A 24,464-nucleotide genomic window follows, 5' to 3' on the forward strand; every position below is an offset into this window, starting at 1 on the left:
CAGAAACAGCCCCTCTGATTACCTTTTGCCAGGGGGATGTTGGGGAATCCCAGATCCCTGGCAGTCATCAGCATTGCTGTCCAAAAGGTAAAATGACAGCACTTTTATTAAGAAATGCAAATCTCCCCCGCTGCCTCGGTGCATGTACAGACCAGGCAGATCCCTGATCCCTGGGTGATGCCAGTGGTGTTTAGCCTTCTTGAGTTATTGAATTCATTAGGGACAATCTCATTTTCACTAAGGAGGTATAGACAAGGTAGTAATGCGTGGAGATCTTACTCTTCAGAGTTGTGCTGTTTGCAAGGTGATGCACAGTGTGTGCAGAGTGGATGGAAAATGTCATCCTGGAAATGTTGCTGTTTGTTATTAATTTAACATAATTTTGTTGAGGCACAGATGCTGATGATTGTATGGGGAGCCTCTAGAGTGGAAGGTGAATCTCCTGCACCTTAGGATAGGTTGTAACTAGTAAATAAAATGTTATTTTGTGGCCAGCTATTTGTCTGACTATCCAGACCTCTATTCTAGAAAAAAAAAAAAACAAACCAAGGAAATAAAATACTTAGGAGACTTTGGCCTATTAGGAGATATATTGCTGTTGCAGGTGATTATATAGATCTATTTTGCTGCCTGTTACTAGCACCAAGATTTAGAAAAGTATCTTGATTTTGAGGTGCCCAGAAACACTGCACAAACTGGGAGCAATCATACCAAAACAAATTACTGTTTTACGTCCTGTGCTCACTCTATTTCTTCAGCTTTTTCCCAAAGTATCAGTTACATCTACTGTCAGTGCTAGGATAATAGGTTAGGTGAATCTTTATTTATTTTTTTTTAAATTTTTTTCCTATGCTCTCGTATAGCTGCTCTTAGGGACACAGAAGTAAATTGTAAAGATAACATTAATCTTCTGATTTCATGCCTGAATCTGCTCCCTTGATATTACTGCAAATTAATGGAATTAGTATCAGACCTTTAAAGAATAAGATTAATAAAAAAACCAAAACCTAAACCCCAACACTAGTGTCTTAGAGCTGACCAAGTTAAAAACATGAATGAAAAATTGTGACATATGCCTAATCCTCAGCTAATTTTCATTATTAATGGAGTAATCTCCCATGGAGCTGTGAGTGGCCAATGTGTTATTGTACATTAGGGCCCTATTAATCCATAGATTTTTGACAGAGCATATGGCAACTGCTCCAAAGCATGCCATATACATAATATGCTTTTATCTTTGTATTATTGTTTAAAACTACATTCTAATGTGTCACTGGGGATATATGTAATCTCGGAAAAAACTGTTTGCACTGTGGTATCTGTTACCAATATTGTATGTGGCCAGGATGTACAGTAACTATTCAAATTACGTGTCTTGTAGAATTTGCAGAATTTGTGAATTTGCATTTTAAAATACTTCTCATTTCTGGAAATACCCTGAGGTGTAACTGTCCACAACTTTCCTTTACTAAGTAATTATTAAAAATTTGCTTTCAAAGCTGAGTCATGAGCCAGCTGGGGAGTGGGTTTCCCATCTAGTGATTTTAAAACTTTACAGTCAGGACTGTGACCGAGAAAATTTTCTTCACGCTCTTTCTGTCCTGCTAACCGAGTGCCCTGTCTCCCTGAGTGCAGTTTGTTACTCTGCCTTTTAGAAAAAGTGATAGCTAGAGAGAGGTGCATGCAAAACCACAGCCTAATTTAGTTTTATCTGGAGATATTTCACCTGGCATCAGTTGCCTAAGGAGAAAAAAGTGATTTCCGGCTCTAGTTAGAGCCAGCTATTCCACATGTGAGCCCTTGGGATTCAGGGTTCAAGCCCTGCAAGAGTAGATTGATGTCTGTCCTTCCCAGGGGGACAGTCTGGAGGCTGGAGTGTGGGCTATAGGGGTGCCTAAGGGTCTTCTGCCAGAAACTGTGAAAGCTGGGGCCTCACCTGCCTGTGTGCTGTGAGGGATGGGGGGCTGCCTGGAGGCGGACAACCAGCTTTTCATGTTTACCATCTAGCCCTGTCTGCCTTCTGCTGTTGCATTTTGGTGAACCTCTTTAGTTTTTTCTGTGGATCTTGTAGGACTTTTGTGTGATAAAGAGCATTAAATGGAAATGCCCTCATTCTTCCTGAAGCTGGGTCCTGTAGGTATCTCACTAGGTTTAGAGATTAATCCACCCTACCTTAAGCAAGTCTGGACCTGACTTCACCCTTGAGCGAGCTGCACCAGGTTTGCATGGAGTGCCCATTAGCCCTGGCATAATATCCATGGCATTTCTCTGAACTCTTTCGCAGGCATGGGAGATGCTGATGGCAGGATGCATCACTACCTGCATCCCACCGAGCTGGCCACTTCCCCTGCCCTGCCTTGCTTTCTGAACCCCAGCTCCACTACATTTCCTGGAGTGGTGGTGTGTGGGTGTGCAGCAAGGTGCTCCCTGCTCGCTGGACCAGAGCAGTGGCTGCTCCTCACACGGTTTTTTTCCACTGCTTCTTGCTAGTTCAGGGTCACATTTATCCCAAGTGCGCCCTTGTGGGTGTCCCAGCGCTGGTGGTGCGGATGGAGCATGGTGTAGTGAGAGGGATGAGGCATGTAGGGGGTGCCTGCAAGTCTGCACACGTTCTATAAAGTTTCAAGATACCCAGAAAATATTAAGACAACTAGTTGCTAACCCTGGAGTTTGCTTAAATACACCCCAAATGTTGCATACTGGCTATAACCCAAGTTTCTCCATCCTTTGAGGTAACAGGCTACAACGTGGTGTCATGGATATAACAGTGCATAACTGTGGGGAAGGTACTCACTATTGCAGTCTTTGCTGGACGTTGCATGCTGCAAAGTGTTGTTGCAAACCAATTATTCAATGTAACCAATGTAATAGTGATTTTTAGTTTGTGCTGTGTGGTTGCAATGGTGACCAGTGACTGTGGTCTGTGAACTAGTTGGCCAAGAACCTGCCTCTGAAGAACGGTCCCTCAGGAAACCAAGCTGGGAAAACACAGTTGCTCCGTGGAGGGTTTCACTTTTACTGGGAAGACTTTAGGGAGCTTGGAAATGGAAAAAGTTTGAAAGCTTGTTCAACTTTTCCACAGGTGAAGTGAGATCATGAAGTTATCTTTTTGGTGTGCCAATTGTTTTGTATATTTTCATTTTATTTTTTCATTTTTATGTCATTTCTCCTGCTTCTTTCCAGTACATTTTAATATCTGTGTTTTTCTTTGAGTATACGTGCAGTTTTTTGATATCCAAAATTCTGTATTGATCTAGTAAAGTAACTAAACTGAGTAACTTTGAAAACATGGTAGGGTAGCTTAGTGAATTTATTTTAAAACTAATGTTTGACATACAGCATCTTCTGTAAAGTTACCAGATGTCTGCGAGCAGTGTTGTAGTTACAGCGGTTTTCAGAGAACTCGAGTTTGCTGCACAAAACATCCTTTGGAGGAAAATATTTTCTGCTTGTTTTCATTATGAATGGGAATAAACTGTTGACTGTTGGTGTTTGTGGGAATCCATCCATTTGTCAGACCTTGTAGTATATGATAATACTCCCCTGGCCATTTTTGAGATACTGAAGTGTGGAAATGAAAATCCCCTCATTTCATTATTTACATATATGCAAGTAATCCTTCTTTCCCCCCTTTTCTTCGTGCTTTCTCTGGTAGCTTTTTTAGAATTTAACTGCAACCCCTGTAGATGGGCACAAAACAGAATAAACCAGTCCTCAAAGTTTAAGCTGGTTTGTATCTGAGTGTGCTGCCTCTTGCTCTGTTGCAAATTTACAGCAACCCACGGGCACAATAATGTGGAATGAGCTGCAGAGTCACCTGCAACTTCACTTAATCTTCAGCAGTTAGGCTGGCAAGAGAGTGGAAAATGCTCTTCAGCGGGAGGTTTGTTGTTTAGAAAAGTCTGAGGTGGGGCACAGAATTGTGCTGTGCATGCGACAGAGGAGGAGCAACAGGTTGAGCCCAGTGTTCCTGCTTTCTTGCTGTGTTCCCCATGTGCTTTGGTCAGCCTTGCCCACAAGCAGTGGCAGGAAGGTGCTCACCAGGCATTTGCGCAGGCAATGTTCTTGGTGCTCGGACACATAGGACTCATGGAATTAGTGAACTAGTATAGTGAGTGTCATTTTAGCTTCCAGTAAGCTTCAGTAGTACTAGGAGGCTGTTTCTGCTTTGCATAACTTGTTAGAAAAGATATTTTTACTTTCCTACATGTATGCCTTATATAGAAGAACGTGCGGTGTGGCTTTTTGTCAGGAGACAGCATGAACTCTATTTTCCAGTGTCACGACCAGCCAACGCAAAATCTGCATCAAAATGCTGTTCCCAAGCATCCTTCAGTCTGACTGAGGAGAAGTACTGCTGGATGTGTGGGATGTTCATACCTGGTCTTGGGGCAAATGCCTACTCTAGTCCCCACTGGCGTCAAGGGAGTGATGCCATTGAGTTTGTTGGTAGTTGAACTGGGAGTGTGATCTGAGAAATCTTCCAACCTGAAAGATGGGAAGTAGTAATGTATGGGAGGAACCCTAAGTGATATGAGGGAAGAAGTAGGCTAGGAGAAGGAGGGTCCGATGAAATCACATCGTAAAACACACCCAAGAAATTGCCGGATCTTAAGTTTGAAAGAGTAGCTCTGTGTTTACCTGCTTGGCACAACTTTGATTTTTAATTTGCATCCTTGCTTCAGGCTTCCTCCTGCCAGAGAGGTGGTCTGTGTGCCTGTCCTCTGCAGCTGGAGCTGGTCCCTGGTCTGATCATGCCAGCGATGGCAGACTGCCATAGGCAAGGGAGATAAAAGTCTTTACTGTAGCAGTCATTGCTCTTGGGTGGCTGTGTTTGGCTGGTTTTGCAGATCATAGACTTCGGGCAGTAGTGCTTTAGAAATGTTAGATGCTATTAAATATATTGTTGGAGCATTTGGCTGCCCTTACTGCTGCTTTTAATAGAGTTCAGGTTTGAGATTTTTGGGACTGAGAGGATTTGGACGTAAACTTTGTTAATTTGGTTTTGAAAAAGGAAGTTCTTTCGTGCTTTGAAGGAAAAAAAATATGAAGACAGAACTGCAAGTCTCTTCCTTAAATCAAAGTTTTCAGCCTGAAATGGGAACAACTCGGTAGAACAGTTTAAGTAAACATGACCATAACTGCTTATCTGAGACACTGGCATCCTCTCTCCTTACTGTGTTACTTTTTTGTGGTATCCTGGCGTCTCTCAGTCAGTGATGTGTTTGTTCTCACAGCACCTCCTTCACAAGCATATACTTTTACATCCATTTGATAGTCGCCACCGAGATTAGAGGCTTCGTCTGAAGAGCATGCTCTAAGACTGTAGATTTTATACACCTCTGTTCTTGAGATTTTTGAATTGCTGTCTGAAAGGTCTTTCTTCTTCCAGCCCCCACTTTCTCTCTACCTCTGCTGTGGCTTCTTTATTTATTACGGGGGAGAAAACCAGAGGCAACTGTTCCTGAGTCATCTCAAGTTAGTGCTCAGCACAGAACAGGATAAAATCTAGGACAGAGGCTGCAAGTGACTGATGATGTCCAGTTGCAGCCTATGTGGGGAGTCAGTGAGTGTAGTATTGACACCGGGAGAATTGCTGAAAATCACATAAGGATATGAAAGAGCAAGGAGTTAGGTACTGTTCTCTAAAGCTAGTGTCTGAATGTGGGGTCAAGTTCCTACCATTAGGTAAAAATGATGTGCTGTATGGCGTATTGAGAATGACAATGTCATATTAATACCTAACAGTACAGCTTGGGTGGCTTTGTATGTGTGCGTTAAAATACTGCAGAGTCACACTGGGTCTCTTATCCAAGGATCGCTGCCACTCGTAACTTCTGTGCACTGAAGTGCTTCCATTGTATTGTTTCTTGAAGCTTCATTATTAAAAATAATTTTTATTTAACATTTTGCTCATACAAATAGCTTGTAAGTGACCAATTTGTTTTAATCTGTGCCTGAACAAAAAAAAAAATTTAATTACAGAATGAAGGATAATGATTTGGTAGGTCTAGTAAAGTAAAAAAATGCTGTAATATTCAGTAGAGTACTTCTGAATGTTCTGTAGCATGTTCTTGAAATTAATGGAAGGATAAGAAATGAGGACTGAGTGCAGCTTTTTGGTTTTTTTCATGGGTATTAATGTTTCTGTACATATGTGAAACTCTTAATACGTTTTTCCTCTTTTTGGCTGTGTTATGAGGAGTAAAACCAATTAAAGAAAGAAAAGATAAGATTGTGCCTCTCTTTCTGCCAGTTCTGTCATGCTTCAGACAGTAGTGCATCAGGACATGGGAAGTGATCTCAGATATATTTTTAGTCATAGTTCAAAAAAATATTACTTCATGGTAAATTAGTCTCCAAAATTATAAAGCTAGTTCACATAAAAATGTAAGTATATTGCAGTGCTAGTGTCAATCTACTACATAAAGAGCTTCACAACTGTTTGGATCTGCTCTTCTTTCATAATGGGCTGCAACTTGTTTAGTAATGCTTGAAAGCATGTACACATCAAATAAATCTCTGGTATTTGGGCCATAGTGTACCAGCATTATGCAAAGGGAAGATTAACCACACACTATATTAAGCTACGATCCACTTTACTTTTGGTTCCTAGCTGTACTAAATCAACCAAACCATCAAGGAACAAAATTAGTGGAAGGATTCCTCAGACAATAGATTTATTTCCATGTTTATTTGTGTTATTGTTAAGAAAAGGGCAATCACAAAAGCAAATCTCCCTGGGGCCCAGGGTATTATAAATTCATCATAAGACGTGAAGGGAGCTTTTGGGTGTGGAAAACTAGCAAAGGATGCAGATACTGCATAGCTGCATTGCATGGTGTGTACGGAGTTGCTGCAACAACTGAGAGACAATAAACTCACTTTGACTGCTGATGCTGATAATCGACAAGTATTTAGCAACCATTATATTGGCAAATCTGACACAGAATGAATTTGCAGCAGTGACTCAAAAGATTTTCTTAACACATTGCATCTTTATTGCATTTCGCTTTAGCTCTTTCCTGTTTTTACTCTGCTCTCTTTCAGTGAAAAGGTCAAGAAAAGCAGTAGTTCAGTGGCTGACTTTTTCAGAAGTTTTTTACAGCAGGGAAAGTGGGGAAACTTCTTAAAGTGGTGTCTTATTTAGTAAGTTAAGCCTTTTGTTCTTCACTTAATTTATTTTCCCATTTTTTTGTTGAATCTTAAATATCAGGTTAATTAAAGTGACTTTTAAAGTATCCCCAGGCAGATGCGGAACTCCTTGTCTCCACCTCAGCTTTCCCCCTCTCCTAGAGGTAGCCTTTGCCGTATGAAACCTGTCAGCCCAGCTTCCTAGACATGGTAGCATTGAGTCAAACCTGTATTTTCATAAGTGACTCAGCCCATCTGTGCTGAGTGTGGTTTGTTGCCATATTCAAGTTTGGAGAATTACAATAAAGAGTGTGTGCCTCTTAGTGCTTCACTTTTCCTGCTTGTCTATGTGCATGCACTCACACACATGAATAATGCTCTCCGTTTGTCATTGCACTCTGCAAGCCACCAGCTGTGTTAATGAGGGATACTCAAAGCCCCAGATGGAAGCTTTTGGAGTTCCCCTAAAGCAATAAAATAGGTATATTTGATATTACTATCACTGTAAGGAATTAAAAGAAAGAGAGAACTGTATCCTTTACAGTGACAAACACAGGTAAATGGAGACACACGGGGAGATTTTCTTGATGTAGCTAGGGCTCAGCTACTGCTGGTGCCTCACTGTTGATTTAGATTGAAGGTCAGAGCTGTAAAAAGTTAAGTGCTGAATATTCAAATTTAATTTATACCGTTAAATTAGTACAGCTTATAAGTTTAACTAGCCTTCAGGCTGCTGAGTATTTCCAGCTGAGGCCAAAAGGACTTTCAGCTGCTCAGCAGTTCTTGTGACTGGGCCTGATACTACTCAGTGTAATTTTCTAGCACACCTGATACTGCTGCATTTTTCACAGGTACGAGCTTCTTTGCTCACATCTTTTCATGCCTCATTTGCTAACTCTTCTGTTCTGCAAAATTGGCAGGATGACAGCAGGTGACTCCCTTATCCTTTAGTGTTGGTAGTAATCCTTGGGGTTCTTTCTGATGTGTCTCCAGAAATATGTATTCAGCTTAGGCTGAATGCTGATTTGATTTGTAATACTAAAGCGTGGACAGTGCAGTTCACTTTCTGAGTATTTTTTGTCTCTTATAAAGAAATTGTAGAGGTGTACATGAAAAGTTGCAGGGTTTTAAGCTTTCTGGCACACAAAAAATGTTTTAAAAATACACATGTTTTTTGGCACATGCTGATGTACGTTGCTGAATCTTTATGTCTGGTTTCATGCAGCATACTTGGAGCCTTACAAATAACAATTACTTGACCGGTCATACAGCAGGTTGTGGTATCTTCATGCTCTGAATGATGTTTTTCTGCTTTGGCATGACAGACAGAATTGTATTTTGATTTCAGATTATATTACTTGTTTTTACTTCAGTCATTTTTTACTTAACATATGATTTAATTTTGTTGCAGTGATTGAAAGTTGCTTTATTTGATACCTGTTTATAGGCATTTATTCATTACTTTTCCACTGTACTGATATTTGTCAAATAGAATGGTATTATTTCTTTTGTGACTAAAAATGAGGCTATAAATGACAGTAATTTTGGGATACATTTCTGGTATGAGCAAACAGTATTCCCTGGGTGAGTTTTCCGCTATGGAAAACTGGGTTGTGCATAATATATTTTAGAAAAGACCTGTATTCTTCTAAAGAGGAATGGCATTGTGCAACTGCTGGAAACCTTAGAAGAATTGAAGTGTATGTATATTTGCATTCTAAGTCTGCCTCAACATCTGCAGTGTTGTTTGTCCTTGTTCATCTAGGGGACTCAAAACGGTTGACTGTGGATTCTGTTCCTGATTTTTTTTTTTTTTTTTTTTTTAAACCCAGTTCTCTAGGACATGAGGTGACTGGTTCAGCTCTGTGCACTTCGTTGTAGTCACCTGCCAGGTTGCCTGGTGTCTGCTGCTGGTGCAGCTGCTTTAGCTCCTGAGGTGACGATACCCAAGATCAAAATGAAAGTCACACAGATGTGTGACTTTGTATTTTGCTGACAAGTACAAAAGGTTTTAGCAAAATTACGACTCAAAAGTGAGCTGTGGAAGGATGGAGGGTACGATTTATTCTTCCCTGCTAAAATCATAGCGTTAACATTCTTGGCAGCATCACTGAGCTCTGCATTAACTTCTGGTTTACATTTTAAAAATGCACCAAATAGCATATACAGTTTAATTCCGGGTTGCATTACGCAACAGAACATGATTGCCTCAGTGAAGCACATCTGCATTGCGAGAGTAAACTCTCCTGGGAAGCAAGCGCATCTTCCACAGAAGTCTGAGTGAGGCATGGGCAGGGCATTGCTGGCTTGGCAAGCAGAGGGAGCCAGCATTGGAAAGCTGCCTCACCTTTCACTTTCCATGGAACTTACCCTTTCTCCCTGTTTAAGGCACCAGCTGCTACCGCCAGCTTCTCCTGGGGCTGGTATGGGGCTGGGGATGCTTTCAGTGGTTGATTAAACCCTTAATTTGGGTTCTGGGAGCCCTGGTCTTTGCTGTCTGGTTGGCTTGTTTGTGATGCCTGTGCAGGATAGGCTATTAGGGAACAGTAAGGAATGCAACTCAAAAAACATCTGGAAAAGCTAAGTAAATATTTTTATTTAAAAACAAAACAAAATCCCCAAACCCACACCTCTCTAACAGTATCTTTAACTGATAATTAGACAGCAGTTGATAGCAAGTACAAAATCGCTGTCATTTTTATATGGTGTTTCAGTTTGCATCTTCCAGGCCTCTCACTTGCTGGAAGCAAAGTCAGACTTCTGGTTTCTTCTGTTCAGTTCAGCTGAAATTCCTCCTGTTATCCTAAGGCTTGGTTATCAGCCCTACTGTTCCGCTTAGCAGCATGCATTACATTTTCATGGCTGTGTTTAGCAAAGACTTTCCAGCAGTGCCTATGACAATGGAATTGTACTTTTCTGATAGAAATTACTCCCTCTTTAATGGAGGGCTCTGGATGCATTCATACATGGATTTCTTTGAAGCAAGCTGGTGGGCCAGTCTGTAATGTGGGTGCACAGAATTTCACCAGGCACTATTTGAAGTGGTTATTCATGGTTAGCTGTTAAACTGCAAGACTGAGGTGAGTGAGATTCCTCAAGGGTCTGTCCTGGCTTTGATAATGCTTGTTGTTTTCATTATTGGAATGATTGATGGAGCAGAGAGAGCAGTTATTAAATTTACATTGCATAAGGAGCATGGAGGGGGGCTGCAGGCTCCTTGGAGAGCAGTATTGAAGTTCTGAGCTGCCCTAGCTAACTGGAGGAATGGTGTGGGAAAAAAACCCAAAACATACCAGGATAGAAGTATCCAGTTGCATGAGACAGGATGGGGAATGGCTGATTCGATAGTGGTCCTGCAGAAGGAGGTCTCTGAGCTGGAGCTGGGCTGTGCTGGAGGCAGTTTGGCCTGGTTTAGTTGAATAGGGTGTTAAAAATCATAGCTGGTTCCCACACCACTAGAGAAAACCAGCTTGCAGCGTGTCCTCTGTCCCCTGGGAGCTGAGCTGCCAGTGCTCCCCTGAGTGGGCAGCTTCTTCTTCACTTCCCTGCCTGCTTTGGCTCTCACCGTGGAGCTGGTGACCCTGCAGCTCCATTGTGAGCGCTCCTCCTAGAACTGATCCATGTGTGCAGGACAGTGTGTCTGAGAGTGAAGGGGATCACAGACTGAAACTGTGGGTGTCATAAGTCATGCAAGGAACAGTGTTTCCCCATCCCTGCCCCGTGCTGTTTTGGGGTGTGTAAAGAAAAGACAGGAAATAACCCATCCGCTCTTCTCAGTGTTGGAAATGGCTCAACTTCTAGTTTGGGGCACAACATAATCGAGAGCCAGCTGGACGGCATCCAGGGAGGAGGCAATGAAAATGATCAAAGATTTGGAAAACACTACGAAAGAACTGGAATTGTTTAGTCTATGGGGGAGAAGGACGGTAGCAGACATGATAGCAGTGTTCAAGTATGTGGAAGGTTCCTGTGAGGAGGAAGGCAATAAACTGCTGCATGACTGCTGGGGTTAGGACGAGAAAAAATGGACTTAATTTGAAGGTGGCAAGACTTTCAAATGATAATGGTATTTTGGTGCTGCAGTCATTTGCCTTTGAGAAAGCTGTGAAAGCATTGTCACTGGAGGTTTTTATAAAACAGACAAACCTCCTCCAGGAATATTTTGGGCATTGCTTTGGGGAGGGAGGTGTGATGCATACTTCTGAAGGTCGTTTTTGAGGAAGTATTGAAGCGTTTTTGTTGCTGTTGTTGAGTTTTGGTGATCCTGTGAACTTGAATAATCTCTAATAACCCAACAAATAACTCAAAAGATGGTGGCAATTCATTATTGCAACATATCAGTGGTAAATAGACAGCTGATTTATGCACAAAACCCGATTATGATACTATCCTCCTGCTCTCTGTTCTAGTTCTTTTTTTTAAAAAAAAGCTGTGAGTAAGCTAATTTTACTGGAATGTTTCAAAAGGCTATTCCTGTAAATATATTACTCTATACAAAAATAGAGGAAGTAATGTTGGTTTGCTCTGCTTATTGAAATATTGTGCAAGTACAATCAGCACCCATTAATACATAGCATGGCCATAGTAAAGCCAGCAGTACTCCGTGAGTCGCGGGAGTTTTACACTAGAGTGTGATGTTGTCTTTTCAACCTAGGCGTTCGTGCACTTGTGTACTTCTTTTATGTGGCACTTGGGAGCAGGCTGAGAAGAACTAGGCTTTAATTACCTCATTGCTATCTATATACATGAGTTATTCTTCTCCATTGTCTCATTACAATAAGTGCATGAGGCAGCAGTTGAAGAACAAACCTCAAACTCGTCCTTTCTTCCTTAAGCCAAAAAAGCACGTTAGCAGCTCCTGCAGTCACTGTGATTGTATCTTCCCACGCATGTATTTGCCATTCAGTGGTAGGGGGTGTCACGGGGGAAAAGTAGTTCTTCCCCATAGCATAACCTCCTGGCACGAGAAATGGCTTGCAGTGTCCCCTGTGGATAACTTCCTCCTCCTTTTCTTCTCACTGAAAGATCACCTTCATGACTTCGCAAGTTTCTGCCGGTCCCCTGAAGCCTTCTAACTCAGTTTATGCTATAGAACGATGAAGTATTTTTCTTTTTGAAACAGGACTTCCCCTGCCATCGTTGCTGTGCAGGGCAGGGAAGAGCAGGTGTGTGCTGCTGTAGCCCATGGGAACAACTTGGGTGGTGGAGGTGCTACAGAACACCCGTAGGGCCAGGCAGTTTGGGCGCAGTGGGAGCTCCTTGTCTCTTGCTCAGCGCAGCTCCTGGCTTGTCAGCCCTGAGGTGTGTTTTGTCACTGTCATCCTGGGACTAGGAGCACTGGCAGTGCAGAGTCACCATGTGCGCGGCACGGATTTAGCAAGGCTTATCGTAATCCTGGCAGGATCCACGCTAACCCTGAGCGGTCAGACATCACCACACGTTCATGTTTCCAGCCCTGCAGCTCTGGCCGTATGGTGCTGTGCTCGCGTTAAGAAACCCCCTGCTGAGCCAGTCCTGGTGCTTCTGCATCTGGAACTGCCTTGAGCACTCAAGAGTTCCTGGCCATTACCTGTTTGCAAAAGCTTCCTCCTTCTAGTCTGCTGCAATGCGGGACTGTGTCCAGATGGAGCGTGATAACAAAATGAGGGCATGTGTTCACACGTGCACATATGTGCATGTATTTTAGCCTCTTACCTTTTTTAAAGTTGAAATACTGGCATGCATTTTTCTCTGTCCCAATGTGTCTGCTATGCATCAGCAAACTAACATTCTTCTTCGTGATCTTGCGTGTCCCATCTCAGGAGAAATGGATCGGCACTGCTCGTCCTGTGGAGGGTTCTTCAGGGGGATTTAAATTGCTGATTTCAATTGTGACTAAAATCAGCAAGCAGGAGAACTTTATTAAAATAATCAGCTTCTAAATCTTCGTTTGCATTTACTGTTTTTAGTTGTCCTTAAGGAAGGGAATGGTATCTGTACTTGAAATAATTTTATGTATTATTTAAACTTAGACTACATTATCTTTCTACGAATGTTCCACCAGTAATCTGCTCCAGCATAGATTTCTGTGGGCCTCTAATTTTTCTATTTTTTTAAATTTTAATCGGTACACTTTCACTGTTTACTAGATCGTATTTCTGCATGTGACTTGTATCAGGCTACATTTGCCTGAAAATAAATGTTCAGCAAAACTGCACGAAAAGGAGATTTTGAAACATTTCTGTCATGTAACTAAATGCTTCCTTAAAACAGGAGCTGGGAAATAGGAGGGAAAAAAAGAAGAAAAAGTATTAAACTTGTTTTGCTGTAAAATTAAGCTGTTTTTAAAAGGAGTGGTTAATTGTAATTATTAAGTCAATTTTTTTTTTTTTTTAAATCACAGTACCTTAGAGAGCTTTGGGAATCTGAGATCCTGAACTCTTGCACATCACTTTGGTTAAGAAATAACTTGAGGTCCTATTTTCTTTCTTTTACAACTTCCAGTTCCTTTCTCCTGTTTGAACTAAGTATTGAACTCGGCCTTCTAAATGCACTGAAATGAAGAAGATGCCCTCTTTAGCCTGGCAGAGGAGACTGCTACTGCAAGCTGATGTAGGATGTTGATCAGTCCTGGTTTAAGAAGTGTAGTCAGGAACTGCTATCAGATCCAAGGTTTGATTTTCTTTGAGACTTCAGAAGCAAACACTTCTTTCCCTAAATTTTATTTAACACCACCCTCCCATCCCCCTGAATTCAGACAGTTTTGGTAGATGTGAATGTAATGCGAATCATCACAACCTAGTGTAGAATATGTCTTAACTTAGGTGCATAAATGAATGAGACAGAAGTCACTTATTTATTAGTCTGTATGGGGAAGGTGGTGACTTAGCTCCGCTGTGCCCAGAGGGAGAGAAGAGGTTTACAAAACAGGCTGAGGAGAGGAACATGGTTTGAGGCTTTGTCGTCGTGTTCTCAGTCACGTTCTTGGATCTTGCAAAAGTGACTCTGTGTTTCAAATTCATCGGTTGTAAAGAAGGAAGTGAGACTGAGCACTATTGACAGATTTTAGGAATAAAATTAGTAATTTTGTCTTCAGATGTGCTACTCTTCTATGTAATCTCTCCAAGGAAAAGGCAAGCAGTATTTAATGCCACTGTCCCTTCAGGAGTGCAGCGTTGGCTGTTGGTCCCATGGGGAGCAACAGGCTCAAGGCACAGGTGGATCAAGTGTGATAACACTGATCACTCTTGGAGTCTGGTGCTTTTCTTCTTGGGAAATGGCAAACGTGAGCTGGAAGTAAAGATACTAGACAAACTCCTTTTCTTTCTCTAGTGTGTGTATGAAAGGCCAATTCTTGGAAACTGGGGAAGGAATTAAAGATGTGGTGCTGAGGCAAGTCTTCAGAGATGTGCACAGGCCGATGATTTGTTAATGGCCCCCTCTTCCATCTCTTTTAGCCATGACTTGCTGACATGGCTCCTGGTCACAATTCTCACGGGAAGAAGTTATTGCTCCTTGCACGTACCATACTGCTTAATTCTTAACAATGTGAACTCTCTGTTCTGTCACTTACACCTTTGCCTTCTGCTCTCCTAACTCGACATCCATCCTCAGCCATGTTTGATGCAGGGTGTCACCCTTGGCTGGCTGTCTTGCATCTTGGATTAGGTGGTTGAGCGCATCTGATGGAAGCGGATGTGCCAAAGTGTGTATATTGCCAGGTGCCTGTGGCTGAGAGACATAGGAAGCTTTTTGTGGAACTATCAGTAATGGTTTGTCATTGATTTATCACCATTTAGCAGCCTCAGTGCTGAGGGCCTGAGAACCCCATGTTGGGAATTACATGGGTGCAGCACTTTCTCTGGGACAAAGGCAAAGAAGTCCTCACTGAGCCCGTGTCTGCATTCTGATCATAATTTGTCACTAGCTGTCTTTAGGTTTGCAAGCACTCTGTGTGCATATGCAAATTGTGCAGTGCATTTCAAGAATTGCCTGCAGAATATACAGGAGGACTTGCATCATGAACTCAAAGAAAATCGAAGAGCCCACGGGCTGTGAATACCAGCAGTAAAATGGGTATAAGGGTATTTCTGCACGGCCAGACCCTTCAAAGGGTAATGGAGAGATTAGACTGTGAAAAAAGTTGGGCATCAGCTTCCATGAACCCTGTGCATTTATTGTTTTAAAAAACCAGATTGCCAGTGGAAGCTGTAATCAGGGGTATGTTTGTAGAGCTACAAGGGGGAGGCAAACACAGTGATTTGTAGTTGCAGGCTGATTCACTGCTGCTACAGCCAGTGAATGGTGGGCAGGGTGGGGTAGATTTCAGGAGCACCAGAGACACTTAACTGCAGGCAGTAAGAGGGACGGACCATCTACAAATGAGTGAAGAAAGCAGTTCCTCTGTGGGCCAGCCAGAAAATAGAAGTAGCAGCTAGCAAAGCCCCTAGACAAGATTAAAACCGACAGGAAATGAAAACTGACTTCACTGTTTTTCTTACAGGCTGACCGCCCTCCTCCCCCTTTGCTAGTGCTCGCGACGTCCGTAGCAGAGCAGTTCCTCTACCTACTTCTTGGAAGGTGTACGCTTGGGTTAGCGAAGTGTGTGACCAAAGTGCAGAGCCAAGCTCTGCTGTCAGTGGGGCTGTATGAGCCTTGGCTCTTGGTCTGGCTTTGGTTTAGACATGCAGCTAATGTCGTTATCTCTGTAAAGCTGCATTTGAAAGCAAAGACATGTGTAAAGAACAAAAGTAGGGCTCTTTCCTGTCTCTATTTCTCTACCTGTTCATCTTTTACAACAGATCTGTTGCTGTGCAGAGTACGTTAGGCTCAGCAACTGCTCTTCCTTGCTGTATCTGCCAACTTATGAAATCTATAAATAAGGATGTTCGAAGCAGGGGGAATAGACACACCTTATAATTCCATTAAAACACTTGGACGCAACGTGCTTTTTTTGGCAGGACAGACTGGGAAAAATTATATATATATATGTACATTGCTAGAATATAGGGACCATGTCTCCCAAATAGAACAGCTGGCATGTATATGTGGCTAAAGGTGATTTGTTTAGATTTATGCCAGTCAGGCTATGAGCTGCACTAAAAGAAAATGAAACAAGTAATCTTTCATGCCTCTCAAATACAGACCTTTGCCAAAGTTTGTTTCTTGGAAATTCAGTGAACCTGATGAAGCGGGATCTCATGTCTAAAAATAGAGCATTTTACTTTCCATCTTGCCCCTTGCAGGCAGGGTGTAATTTTACCTCAGTCTAGAAGTGAGATGAAAGGGGTTTGAGCTTAGTCTTATGTCTCCGTCCTCTTTTGAGCTGGTGACAGAGGGCCCTCGTCTTTCCTGACCCGGTTTAGAAGTGCAGTCAGTAGGGATCCTGGGTGCAAAAAAACCACCATTGCATGTTGTTTATGCGGTCACGGCAGCAACTGGATTTTGCAGGTAATATGGCCTTGGGTATGACTGTTTGATTTCTGCTATCCAGGAATGTGGTGCTTGGTCTCTTGGGGCTGAAATGGTGTGCTCTTGAAGCAAGATGGGGTTTGCAATCCTGAACAAAAAGATGGTGCTTTAAACCCAAGTTCTGCAAAGCCACTCGAGCTGCAGGTATACTGGAGCATAGCTCTGCAAATATCCCCAGCTGCCCTTTTGGCTTCTCAAGATGTGCTTGAGCTCTGCAGGTGTGTGCTGGGCAGGCAGAAGGGGGCCGGGTGGGCTGCAGTTCTGCAAGCCTCAGCACCCACCAGGAAGGCCGTATCTGCCTCGCAGGAACAGAGAAGCTGGCTCTTGGCCAGATTGAATGCCATGATCCCAGCGACAGCTTCCTTCCCGCCTTCTCTTCCTCCCCACCCGTCTGCCTGAGCGGTTTGGAGGGTGGTGTCCCAGGGTGCTCTCAGCGTTTGTGTGTGTTGCCAGGGGTGCTGTTGCTTTGCCTTTTTGTGCTTTTTTTTTTTTGCATGTGGATCTGTCCGCAGCTGTCTGCCTGCTGCTTTTCTAACCTCCATGCGCGGTTCTCTTTGATTCACAGGATCACAAGAGTACGAGCCAGGTTGGCATGACCGTTTCATTACAGCAAAGGAAGCCTGTGTCCTGCAGGGCTGTTACAGTAAAGACATGTCCCATCTGCTGCTTCTTATCACCCTTTTTATCTGTGCTGCTGACTCGTGCAGTGTGGTCTGCTCAGCTCTTCATTACTGTCATATCACACTTCGAGTTACCTTTACTATGACTCACACTTGTTTTTTCACTTGGCAAGTGTCAAGCAAAAAACAACCCAGTCTTGTTCCTCTCACGTGTTCTGTCCAATCTTACCCTTTACTTCTGAGTCTTGTCCCTCTGTCATTCTCTTGTTCTTCCTCTCAAGTAAATCAGCTGTAACTAAGTTTTAAGCTGTGTAATTTTGTCTTTTGTAGCATCTCTGCACCTGAGGCTAGTGAGATTGCCAGGTTCGTCCTGAGTCTGATCATTCATCTTACTTGCCCTCACAGTTATGTTTAGTGGGGAATATTTTTTTTTGTTTCCTCTGTTGGAAGAAAAAAGCACATTTGTTAATGTTTTGGTGTGATATTTTGCATTGGGACATCATGTGCATGTCTTGATATGTAGTATATGCACACAGACCCAAAGCCTCTTGACTTCAGAGTTGCCTACTAGTTGTTGGGTTAATGAGACCACAGCTTCACACAACTTACACTGAGGTTTCTCTTGCTAGCTTTTGGCATGTACTTCCAGAATCAGCTCACATGCATCCTGCATGGGCAGTTGGTAACTTGGTACAGCAAGCTTGAAATCCCCACTTGAAGTGGGGATTGTTTCCAAATAGCATATTGTTTCCAGGTTGAAGAGGATGGTCAGATAATGCTTCTAAAGGCTTGATATTTCCTTGCTTCAGGTGAGAGGAATTTTGCCAGAGATTTCTTTGTGGACAGATTTGTGCTCCTTTGGCCCTTTTCAGTGCTGAGATCCCCAAGTCCTTTTCAAAGGAAAGCCGGGTATATGCTCCACTGAGGACAGATGATTAGTGAAGCCTGCTGTACGGTTAAAGTGCTGCTGAGTTCTTATCTTACTTTCCTGAACCCTTGGTTGTGTCAGACTTCTGCTAAAACTGGCAGTCTGGTTGAAACCTGTTTGCCTTGGATAAACTTTTGTAGAATTGGGTTTGTATATTGCTGTTGTGATAACTACTTCAGAATCACAGAAATTGCCCTAGAAATGAAGGACAGAAATTCTAGGAAAAAGTTTTAGAACAGGAAGGAGGGGATAATGCAAGATTTTTTTATTTTTAAAAAGAAAAAAAAGTTTCCCCTCATATTTTTCTAACAAAACCCTGGGCTGGTTTAGATTGCTGTGTCAATTTTCTTTTCTAGGAACAAAATCAGACTTTTTTTGTCACGGTGCACACGAATGATAAGAATGCACATCTGTCTTTTAGATTTGTGTGTAGAAAACCCTTTTTAATGTTAAATGTGTAATGTTTTTTTTGGATCAAGCTGCTTTAAAACTTTTCCAAAGAGTAAGTGTGTTGTAGATTTACCTTTGCCTTCAGATGTAGGCTTTGAAGCAGCGCCACCTGATTGAGTAGACTCTCTTGTCCTGTCCCAGCTCTCCAAGATGGAGGAAAATCCTTTCTGTACACAATTTTCAAGGAGTTGCATTGGTTAGAGACTTGGAAGTTCCTTCCCGTGGAAGGCACCAGACCATGTTTCAGCATTTCCCTGGTGGTGCATGTGCTGAACAATGGCTTGGATGGCATTAGCAGCTTGGCCTGAAAACATCAGGGGATACGTGGTGAGTGCAGAAGTTTCACCCTTCCAGCGTTGTGTCCAGGCACTAGCTTTGATCTCTGGGTATAGGTATGTCATGTCCTCTCCCATTCCCATCTCTCCTCCCTGTTTCTCTTGACAACCTCATGGTTCTGTGAATTGCTGTTGCTGGGTCTCCCTGGTGGTGTGCTGCCAAGCTTTTTTGGTCCCTGGTGTAAATCAATGGGGCTAATCATGATCTTAAGCAAAATATTCCATTGTTTCTGAGAAGCACTTTTTTTTCGTCAGAGCCTAAAGTAATACACTCCATAACTCCAAACTGTAAATGTATGACCCTCCTGCCCTGCTTCTGGCATCTTAGCGGGAATTGGGGGTTTCTCATTTGAGTCCTTGACCCCTGGAAGTTTTGCCTTTGTGAGAACATGACCACGGATGGTGTGTCCCTGACTTGCTGCAGGTTGCACTGAGCTACATCATGGGCATGGCAACATGGTACGAAGGAGATCGGTGGTTATCAATGGAAGTCCATGTGCCTTGCAGTCACGTGGTGTGGCTGCACCTTTGGGAAGACGGTGGCATGTGGAAACTCCTCCTATTTCTGGTTTTACTTAGGGCATGAGGGAGGAAGTGTGGGTGTGCAGGTGGTCAGTGCTATGTCCTCCTGCCAGTTACTACTGGGAGGCTCTTGCCTTGGCAAGAGCAAATTAGTGCACCTCCTGCCTCGGGACACTGGGCAAGATCGGTACAGGCTTAGGTTTACTCTGTGGCTCATTTTACCCATATGCAAAATAGATGTGTAATGATACCTGCCTTTGTAGTGGAATTGAGACTTAATTAATTAATTAATTGATGTTTGCTAAATGCCTTGAGATCCAAGAATCACTGCATATGCCCCAGAGCAGCAACAACACTTCGAGGCTGGTGAACCATCTCCTCTCCCATAATGAGGTTTCCCAAGAAGGAGAAGCTCTGGCCTCTCTCTTCCCAGCTCCTCTCATCTTTTTTTTTTCTTTTTTTTTGGGGGGGGGGCGTTGAAGCAGTGCTGTGCTTGGTGTTAATTGTATGGCTTGGTCCCTCTGACTGCTGCGTAAATAAATAAATAAATAAACAAATTGATGTGCTTAGGCACATAGGGCGCTTGCCAAAAGAATTTCACAAAGCAGCAGAGCTGGGTTGCCAAATGTCATGTCTTTTATAAAAAGCATTCTTCAGGAAGCAAAGTTGCACAGGGGAAAGAGGAAAAAAAAGAAAAAAAATGTTATAAAAACTCTCACTGCAGTAAGAAACATTTTCTTCCCCCACAGGGAGAATGTCTGGGCCATGTCATGGTGGGATCAAGGGAGTCTATTTTTATTTCTTCTTAAAGGCCCCTCTCTCATTTCTTTACGGTACTCCCCCTCCCAAAGAGTAGCTCTCAACCACGCTGGCTTGGAGAACTCAGTTTAGATTAGCATTTAAAAGCAGGGTTGTGGGTTGGTCATCTTCTATGTGAAAATATTTGCCAGTGGATTTTGGGTGGAGAGACGCCTGCTTAAACAGTGTCGGTGCCAGAATGTTTAGTAGTTTAATGTGATTAATGAATGAGGAAAACCAATGGAGATTGTTTTCTGTCTTTTTTTTTTCTTGAGGAGCATTAGGGAGGCAACAAGGCTACAAAATTAAGTCTTATTTTTAGATCTTGAAAATGCATGCAAATGTGTTTCTATTGAGAGCACTTTTAGGTACATTTTATATGTTTAGGTGTGTCTGTGTTCACGTATGCATTTATCACCTTGGTGAGTGTCAGCTGCAGTGGCTTGACTCTGGCTGTCCTCTGACAAGTGGGGTTTGCTGTGGGCTCTGCGGTGTTCAGAGGAGCTTGGTATCAAACCTGCTTGAACTGCACTCAGAAACTTGCTATGGGCTAGCAGGAGCCAAAGTAGAGGTGCCCTGGGGTGAGGCAGCCTCTGATGTGGCTCCCCAGAGGTGAAGGATGCTGGAGAATGGGTGGATGTGAGTGGGTGGCTAGATCGGCATTTTGAGGGTCAGTGTTGTAGCCATGGAGGTTGGGCTTGGGTGTCTTGGGTGGCTGGACTGAGCAGTGAGTTGGGTTTCACCCCATTTCAGGGCCCTGCAAGGGTCCTCGATGGCAACTGGTTGCTACTGCTCCACTCACCCAGCTGCTTCTTGGTAAAGCTGTGGGAGGATACAGTTTGGAAATCGCTCTGTGTAGACTCATAGCATTGCTTCTGTTTATCCACGTACTCCCAGTTCCTATCTCGGGGCGGTTCGTAACTGCTCCAGAGGCCAGATTTTTTTCCTCTAAATTAAAGCGTTGTTTTGGCAGTGTGTTGTCTCTAAGTGCCAACCCTCCCTGTGGCGCTCTCAGCGCTGTGCACTAACCAGTTGACTTCCTAAGCCTGGCATGTGCTTGCAATGTAAAGGTACTTCATTGAATTGGTATCGGTAACAGAGAATTGGAGCTGTGCTGATATTTACAAAACAGGGTTGAAAAATTGATTTTCTGAACTTCACCCCTCTACAGTGTTTTAGCTCATGGGAGTATTTAATAGCATAATGTGAGATCATTTTGGGCAGTAGTGCACCCTCACAATACAGTCCTCTCATCCTATAGCTGCAGACTTGGCAGGCTACAAATTTAAACTATTTGTAGTACTGTTTCTATCTGTACCCTCATCAGGGTTACTGCGTGGCGCCACAGAGTAAGTATCGCAATATGCATTAGCAGTATGTTAATTTGTCCTGTATTTTGGCAGGAACAAATCAGCACCAATAATCTGATGGGCAGCAGGAGCTTCTGCTTTTGCATTCTTAATGCCTGTATTGCCACAACCTGATAACTCACTGGCAATGAGCCTTTTTAAGCTAGTAGAGTTAAATAATTTAGAAGTGTTGTGAAAAAAAAATCTTTTTTTTTTTTTTTTCCTTCTTCTTCCTTTTTCTAGGAGGAAAATTTGAATTCACTGCAGTAAAAAGCCCACATCTCTGGGTGTGGTATCGGTGGGGAAGTCCTCACCACGTAGGTCATTGTGACAAGTGCTGGCATTTCTTCTGAGTTGTGCTGTGTCAGAAATAGGGACTCTTTTGTCATACTTTTTCTTCCTTCCTGTAATTTCATGGTCCTGAAGTCCTGCTGCTCTCCTTGGCTTGCAAGCACTTAAATTTTCACTGCTGCTAGTGTGAGTCCTCACCCATGCTTCTTGTTTTGTGTATTGAGCTAATGAACAACGAAGGAAAACCAATTAACTGGCTTTGGTGTACATAGTGTCTTTAAATGTAGAGTGCTAGTGTTGTAATGTAATGTCCGAATGAGAAGAAAAGTGTCCTGAACAACAATTTCTAGTATGTATTTGTATGACCAATGCAATGAGTTTGTGAAACAAAACTCATTAAAAGCATTATTTTAGATTAATTCATGAATTAATAAGTCACATAGTCTCTGAAATACATGAAAGTGAAAATATTTGCTCAAAGAAAGAGAACATGGTATGGAACCTTTCCATTTATGCTTCAGCGCGGATGGTATGGCGGTAAGCATAGGAAGAGCCTGCATTGGTCAGAGTTACACTAACCCAAGTTCACCATACACCTTATCCCTCTCATGTTCCCCCTTGCTTACTTCTAGGTTTTTTCTTCCTTCTTTCTTTTTCATTGGGGATTTATTTCCTTTCTCAGCATTTTGCTTATATCGTCAGTATAGCAGTGTTTGTTCAGCTCAGATCAAGGAGGGTATTCAGTTTTGCAGCTGACATTTATTTACAGGGTTACCTTTTAGTGCCTGTGTTAGACTGCCATTCCCTATAAACAATATTTCATGACCAACATAACTCCTGGCTAAGAGATCCCATAGAAGAACACCTTTCTCAGAGTCCCTGGTAAAAGGCAGATGGATTCATACTTTGGACATTATATTATCACCTTTACTGGAGCTTAGATCATTATTTGAGATGTAAGAAACCTCCAAGATCACACCTGGTTGAACATTTCCTAGCAGTGCACTACTGTTACTGGATTGTGTATGTAGCTCAGCTTGTGTGGATGGTTTTGAATTGAGCAACCTGATGTAGTGCAAGATGTTCCTGCCCATGGCAGGGAAGGGGTTGGAACAGATGATCTTTAAATGTTCCTTCCAACCCATTTAAATACCATTCTGTGATTCTATGGATCGCTTAAGGAGTTTTTAGTGCTGTTCTCCTCCAGTGTAAGGGCCTCCTTTGCATATTCTCAGTCCTTGCTCCTTTACTACTTCAGAGCAGAGGGTACTGTGTCTTTGAATGTTTTGACACTCTTTTTGCCTTAGTTCTTGAGTCATGACTTATGTAAGTATCTTGAGTAGGTTTCAGGTTGCTATTTAGAGGTGATGATATGCTTCTTGTGAAGATACCGAGGAGGGAAGGAGCTTTAGGCATTGATTGTCTTGCTTTGTCCTTTTCTCATGATTTTTGATACTTTTTTGTTTGTATGAGTAGTTGTGAAAGACAAAAGGTGAGAAAATATCTTATTGGAAAATGTATTTGATTAAATTCAGATGTAGGCTTGTAAATATTAGTAGTTATAATCAGATATTAAATTTTGCTTATTACTGAAGTGATTGAAAGAGAAAGGAAAAATTACTAAGTATTTCCAGGTGAATGGCCTCAATTATGAAATCATTCCTGTTAAGGTGCTCAGGTATGAACGTAGGAAACTTTAAGTCTAGGTGTTCAGTTTTGAACATTTGATGTAACATTATGAAAAGGGGAAGTGGAAAGAGGAAGAGTTGGGAGGTAAGGAACAAATAATACAGCGGCTTGTGGGGAACCATCAGATAGTAAAAAACAGTTACTCTAGGCTTAAATATTTTCAGCTTTTAAAAAGTATCAACTTCCTGCACCGTTTTATTTGATGTTTTGTCATGGTCTTCAGGCTTGCCCTTGTTTGCTCTTCTTTACAATTCTGTGAGCTAGAAACCTAAAGGGAGAGAGCAAGAGAGAGTGAACGTGACTCAAGGAGTCTCACATTATCATGAATGCAGTTGGAGGAGTGGGGGGAAAGATAAATTTTTGAGTAATGCCATGAGCAAAAGGTCGGAACCTGGAACCAATCCAGGCCATGGGAGATCCTGTAAAGTTTCATGCCTTCTTTGTGTGAGATGGTCAGAAGGTTATTTTTTTACTTGTCTCTGAAAGAAAATGACTCCATATTTACTTGAAATCTTGTGGGATCTGGTAACAAAAGCCCAGGGTGAATACAACAGATAACTATAGGTAGATGTTTGTTTTGGCTCTCTGCCTTAATACTTCTAAACTTATTTCCGTTAAAATGCTTGTTGTACCACTTACAAAATGTTTTAAGAGTCTTTGTAAAGTTTCGTGAAATTATCTGTGGGGAAAATATCAGGACCATGTTCTTTGTGAAAACTATTTACATCGTTTACAATGCATAAGCGCACAGTTTATGTATATACATTCATCAAAAGGACAAAATACTTACCATCATGAGCGTTTTGTTTTGTTCAGTAGATTTCTTGTCAAATAGGAATGCAGATTTGGGACATATTGTGACTTTCTCCTGATGTTTTGTGCTTGTGCACCTGTAGAA

General features: G+C 42.3%; 1 protein-coding gene across 9 annotated transcripts in view; it reads left to right on the forward strand.

The window, feature by feature from the left end:
* ATXN1 (ataxin 1) overlaps window positions 1–24,464 on the forward strand; it is a 246,872-nt gene that overhangs the window by 40,730 nt on the left and 181,678 nt on the right. Inside the window, exon 1 of one of the 9 annotated variants that reach the window (XM_069853663.1) lies at window positions 2,724–2,786. The exons of 7 other annotated variants lie outside the window; for them this stretch is intronic. The gene's annotated coding sequence lies outside the window, so the exon portion shown is untranslated. Of the gene's footprint in view, window positions 1–2,723; window positions 2,787–24,464 lie in introns of those variants that run through there. One more of the 9 variants, XM_069853666.1, reaches the window with a different exon arrangement.

Source organism: Phaenicophaeus curvirostris, chromosome 3 (assembly GCF_032191515.1).
Source record: "Phaenicophaeus curvirostris isolate KB17595 chromosome 3, BPBGC_Pcur_1.0, whole genome shotgun sequence".
NCBI lineage: Eukaryota > Metazoa > Chordata > Aves > Cuculiformes > Cuculidae > Phaenicophaeus > Phaenicophaeus curvirostris.